This window comes from Humulus lupulus, chromosome 8, assembly GCF_963169125.1.
Source record: "Humulus lupulus chromosome 8, drHumLupu1.1, whole genome shotgun sequence".
Classification (NCBI taxonomy): Eukaryota; Viridiplantae; Streptophyta; class Magnoliopsida; order Rosales; family Cannabaceae; genus Humulus; species Humulus lupulus.
The window spans coordinates 162,969,731-162,975,730 of record NC_084800.1 but is presented as its reverse complement, the minus strand read 5'-3'; positions in this window follow the sequence as shown (position 1 = coordinate 162,975,730).

The window sequence follows — 6,000 nt, the reverse complement described above, 5'->3', positions numbered from 1 at the left end:
TCTAGGAACCAAGCAAAATGAATGCTCCAGGTTCTGAGGTTCCCTAGGAACCGAGCAAGATGAATGCTCCAGGTTCTAAAGACCTCTAGGAACTAAGCAAGAAAAATTCTTAAGGTTCTGAGGATCTCTAGGAACTAAGAAAAATGAATGTTCAAGGTTCTGAGGACCTCTAGGAACCAAGCAAGAAGAATGTTCTAAGTTTTGAGGATTTCTAGGAAGCAAGAAGAATGCTCCAGGTTTTGAGGGCCTCTAGGAACCAAACAAGAAGAATGCTCAAGTTTCTGATGACCTCAAGGAATCGAGCAAGATGAATGCTCAAAGGTTTTGAGGTTCTCTAGGAACCGAGCAAGATGAATGCTCCAGGTTCTGAGGTTCTCCAGGAACTAAGCAAGATGAATGCTCAAATGTTCCAAGGACCTCTAGGAACCAAGGAAAACGAATACTCAAGGTTCTGAGGACATCTAGGAACCTAGCAAGAAGAATGCTCTAGGTTTCGAGGACCTATAGGAACCAAGAAAAATGAATGCTCCAGGTTCCGAGGTTCCCTATGAACCAAGAAAAATGAATGCTCCAGGTTCCGAGGTTCCCTAGGAATTGAGCAAGATGAATGCTCCAGGTTCTGAGGACCTCTAGGAACTCAGCAAGAAAAATTCTCAAGGTTCCTAGGATCTCTAAGAACCAAGAAAAATGAATGCTCAAGGTTCTATGGACATCTAGGAACCAAGCCAGAAGAATGCTCTAGGTTTTGAGGACCTCTAGGAACCAAGAAAAATAAATGTTCCAGGTTCCAAGGTTCTCTAGGAACCAAGCAAGATGAATGCTCCAGGTTCCGAGGACCTCTAGGAACCAAGCGAGAAGAATGCGAAATGGTTCCGAGGATCTTTAGGAACCAAACAAAATAATTGATCAAGGTTTCGAGGTTCTCTAGGAACCGAGCAAGATGAATGCTCCAGGTTCTGAGGACCTCTAGGAACCAAGAAAAATGAATGCTCCAGTAACTGAGGTTCCCTAGGAACCGAGCAAGATGAATGCTCTAGGTTCCGAGGACCTCTAGGAACCAAGCAAGAAAAATGGATAAGGTTTCGAGAATCTTTAGGAACCAAGAAAAATGAATGCTCAAGCTTCTGAGGACCTCTAGGAACCAAGCAACAAGAATGCTCAAGGTTCCAAGGATCTAAAGGAACCGAGCAAGAGGAATGCTCAAAGGTTTCGAGGTTCTCTAGAGCCGAGCTGTCTGAGGTCCTCCAGGCCCGAGGTCATCCTCCAAGCCTGAGGTTGTCCTCCAGGCCTGAGGTTGTTTGGGCGAGAGGTCCTCTGCGGCCGAGGTCCTCCTGGCGAGAAGTCCTCTGGGGGAGAGGTAGTCCGGGCGAGAAGTCCTCCGGGCGATAGGTGGGGTTGAGGTCGTCCAGGTGAGAGGTCCTCTGACTGAGAGATCCTTCAGGCAAGAGGTCCTCCGGGGCCAAGGTCCTCCAAGCAAGAAGTCCTCCGGGCGAGAGATCCTCCGGGCGAGAGGTTGTAGCGTCCCGAATTTGCTAATAAGGCTTAGGTCCTTGATTAGTGTGCTTGGAGGGCAATAATTGATTTAATTATTTTAATAAATGAATTTGATGATTATGTGATTAGAAATGCATGTTTAGATGAATTAAATATGCATGTGGGCCCCATTTGGCTATTAGGGGCATATTTGTAATTTTAGCCCATTGAGGGCATAGATGTAATATTTTCTTATATTGTGATTGATACCATGAGTGAGTGGTGATATATTTGTGATGCACGATCTGAGATGGTCCTAGGGAGTAGTTTAGCTAGAAAGTCACAACGGGGTCAAATACCCAGCTCAGGAGGAGCCTAGGGGTATTTTGGGAACGTAATATGTGTTTGGGATTTATCGAGTAACGGGTAGAAATTTATTAATTATTTGGACATGTCGGGATTAAACGGGGATTTATAGGAATACTTGAGGAATTAGCGAGATTTGGAGAATGACGGAATGGCCCTTGGTGGCACTTGAAGGTTTAGATAAGCTTAAGGGGTGACTTTTTGCAAGGGATAGGCTTAGAATCTTTTGGCTGTTAGGACTCTAGAGGGGGTTATAAGGAAAACAAAACATAAGGAATTTCAGCTCTTGCACTCTCTCTCTCTCGGCTCTCTCTCTCAACCTCTTGAGGACATAGATGATCTTTGGAATTTTGGAGGAGAAACTCATAAACTAAAGCTTGGAACTTGGGGAAAATAAGCTTAGGGTGCTGGAGAGTTGGACTAAGCTCGAAATCTTCATTGAGGTAAGATTACTTGCATGTTTTGAGGATCAATTCTGTTAAGAATGAACTTAGTTCAACTTTGAACTTGAGTTTGAATTTGGTCTGAATTGGGGTGAGTTAGTTTCTGAGGTACTAGCACTACTTAAGGTGTAGTAGAATGATTATGGGACTCAACTCTGACTTTGGGATATATTTAGAATGATTTTCAGGGAGGTTATCTTGTGAAAATTCAAGGGAAATCTGGGTTTGGAGGCTCGAGTCGCGACCCTGTTCTTTAGGCACGTGCGACCCGTGTGTGTCGAAGAGGCTGGAAGCCTCTGTCTACCTAGGCGCACCGCGACATAAGATATAGCGCACCGCGGTTCGTGTCCCTCAGTAGAGAGGCATTTGTCCTTTGACTTGAGCGTGCCGCGGCCCTTAAGGGGCTGGGCCACGACTCAAATGCAAGATGTTGGTTGTTTGAAGGTGTTTAGCTTGGGACCCCAAATGTTAAGGCTCGGGAAGGATTTTACCACCTGGTTTGGTAGAATCCAAGGTCCCAGAGGCTAGAATTATATTATGAAGTTATTTATTGGATTAGAACTTGATGGGTGTTTATTATGAATATGTTGTGACTAGGTTTTCAACGAGGCTCGGGTTAGAGGACTGTGCTCGGGATTGCGGTGCTTAGGAAGCTTGGGACACAAGTAAGAAAACTGTTGTACCCGTAGAGCAGGGCATGGCCCTATTAATTGAATTGCAGGGCATAGCCCTATTGTTTATGTTTAGTATATGCTTAAATATCTGTTTATATTATGCTATGTAATGCATATTTGTGAGTGAATGACGAAGGTCAGAAATGGTGAAGGCCGGGAATAGAAAAGACTGAGAATGGCAGGAAGCCGAGTACGGCAAGGGGCCAGGATCGGTGTTGAGCATGCTGAGTGCAGGCCATTAGGGCAAGACCCTCCTAGGATGCTGGAGACATCCTCTAGGTGAAGACTGCGAATCTAGGGCCTGGTAAAGCACCTGGGACGGCATGGCCGCTATGTGCTTATCCTATTGGCTGCTTTGTTATATGTTGTTGATAGATATGCATATGTTATCCTATTGGCTAAGACTTAGGGTTGGTTGGTAATTATTGAATTATATGCTTGATTGTTTGTTAAAGTGCCCTGTTTGTCTGAATATTTTATATAGAACATGATGAATGAGTTGATATATGCGTGATGCTAGGGCATGACCCCCTTGATTGTGTTGTATGCTATTTGTGATATCTAAATTTGTTGGTTATGATTGGTTGATGAGTTTGGGAGGTGGTTTTGGATGTTGTTATCATGCTTGATGAATGACATCATTCTTTGCAGGCATATTGTTATAATGCCTCAGCGATCAATCAGACTCCGCGGCAATAGGGCCGAGGATGACAACCAGGGTCAGGATCCTCCACCTGCCCCATCGAATTGGCAACAGTTATTTGCCGAGATGGAAGCTAGAATTCACCGAACATAAGAAGAGCTTCGACAGTTGAGGCAACAGACCCTTCCTCAAGGCATTGGGTTGCAGGTTCCACAGGCTGTGGCACCAGTGCCAGCCCAGCCTGCTGTGGAGAATAGATGGGAACCTTTGTATGAGAGGTTTATGAAGCAGCATCCTCCCACCTTCGAGGGTGGACCAGACCCACTGCGGGTAGAGCAGTTGATGAACATGATTTCTTCCATCCTAGATTTCATGAGGGTGGAAGAGAATGATGGAGTATCTTGTGTCAGCTACATGTTGAGAGAAGACGTCCGCATCTGGTGGGATGTTGTGTCACAGAGAAGGAATGTTGCAGTTATGACCTGGGAAGAGTTCATAAACATTTTTAATGAGAAATATTATAGTGTCACAGTCCGAGCTGCGAAGGTTGATGAGTTTACCAACTTGACTCAGAATCAAATGACGGTTAGATTTTTTATAATTGAGTTTTCCTTCATGCATAATGTTACTTGCTATGCTTATTAGCATTGACTTGTCTATGGATTATCGGTATGATCTATATTCGGCAATTGTGAGAAACGTGGGCCGTGAACGCGGGGTCAAGATGAGGGTGTGGTACCCACTCGCCCATCTTGGTCCATAAGCTTGGTGTCGGGAGTCATACCTCGCTCGGTTGGGTCATTCAGAAATGCTGCTTGGCTGGGTCGTGTAAATGGTTTATGTGTTTGAAATGATCATATTTATAATCTGTGAAACATGTTTATAATTTATGGATCATACGGGTTGTTATTTATTTGGCTGATACATATGTGTTTATGGTTTATTAATCATGTGAATTATTATACATGAATATTGTGATTAGTATTTATGTCTTGTTGAGTTTTCTTTCTGGGTCTTGGCTCACAGGTGCTCTATGGTGCAGATAAGGGCAAGGGGAAAGTCGAGCAGCCATGAGTTAGAGGGATTTGTAGCGACGTGTACATGTTCGGCCTGCTTGGTCGCCATAGTCGGGATATTTTGAGAGACTTAGAGCATAATTCCATTTTGTCTCTTAGGCCGACTATCTTGTAACCTTGGTTGTAATTATGTTTTGATTTAACCTCTTTTGGGATCCCTTGTAATCATTTGTAGTTTTAATATAAAAGTTTATACTTTGTGACCAAAGTTTTTAATACTTAAACCTTTAATTAATTTTAATTATACTTTTGGGTCCAAATGACTCGTTTAACAAGCTAAGCACTATTTTAAACACACATTGTAATAGTCTAGAATCAGTAGGGCTTACAATGGCTCCATGAGAATGTGTATTGTGTAACAACCCTCAAAACGTACAAGAACAAAACATGCGTAAATCTAAACTTTTACTTTAAATAATTGTACCAAATTCCCATATAAAAAAAAACCTCTGAAAAGGTTGTTTGCGCATACTTTTAGTTTAGTAAATAGAAATACTGTAATGCCCTACTACCCAGGGACCATTACGATGTGCATTTTAAACAGTGCTAAACTCGCTATCCGAGCCATTTGGCCATAATCATGCAACTAAGTATGATTAATAGTTTAGGGTTTAAATTTTTTGTTAAGGATACAACGCTTCACTAAAACGTTTACTGTATACAGTGAGATCTCGAAAATATATTTTAAAGGTTAATTACAATAAAATATTTACAACCAGCCGACCTAAGCGGAAAAATAGAGCCTAACCCTAGTTCCTCTTTAAACCCTCGACCATGGTGGTCGAGCAGTCGCATATGTACACATCGTTACCTAAGCTCTCCAACTTAAGGATGGTCTAGCTTTTTTTTGCCTTTACCTGCACTGCATAGCACCCGTGAGCCGAAGCTCAACAAGAAAACTCAATATGCTCATGAACAGGTAATAACATGTTACTAAATCATAATAGGCATGCCTAGCAGTAATAACCCTATTCATGCATGCAAACAACTCCAAATAAATGTTTATGGAGTCCCGTGCTCTAAGTAGATGTCTAATAAGTCTCTCGCTCTGAGGTAGATGGCTAATAAGTCTTTATGAGGTAGACGACTACTAAGTCTTTCTCTAATTAGACAACTAATAAGTCATACTCTGTATAGATGACTAATAAGTCTATCCTTATGCAGATCACTTATAAATCTGTCTCTGTTAGATGACCGATAAGTCTATCTCTGAGGTCGATGACTAATAAGTCTCTCTGTATAGATGACTAATAAGTCTATCCTTATGTAGATGACAGATAAGTCTATCTCTGAGGTAGATGACTAATAAGTCTCTCTGTATAGAT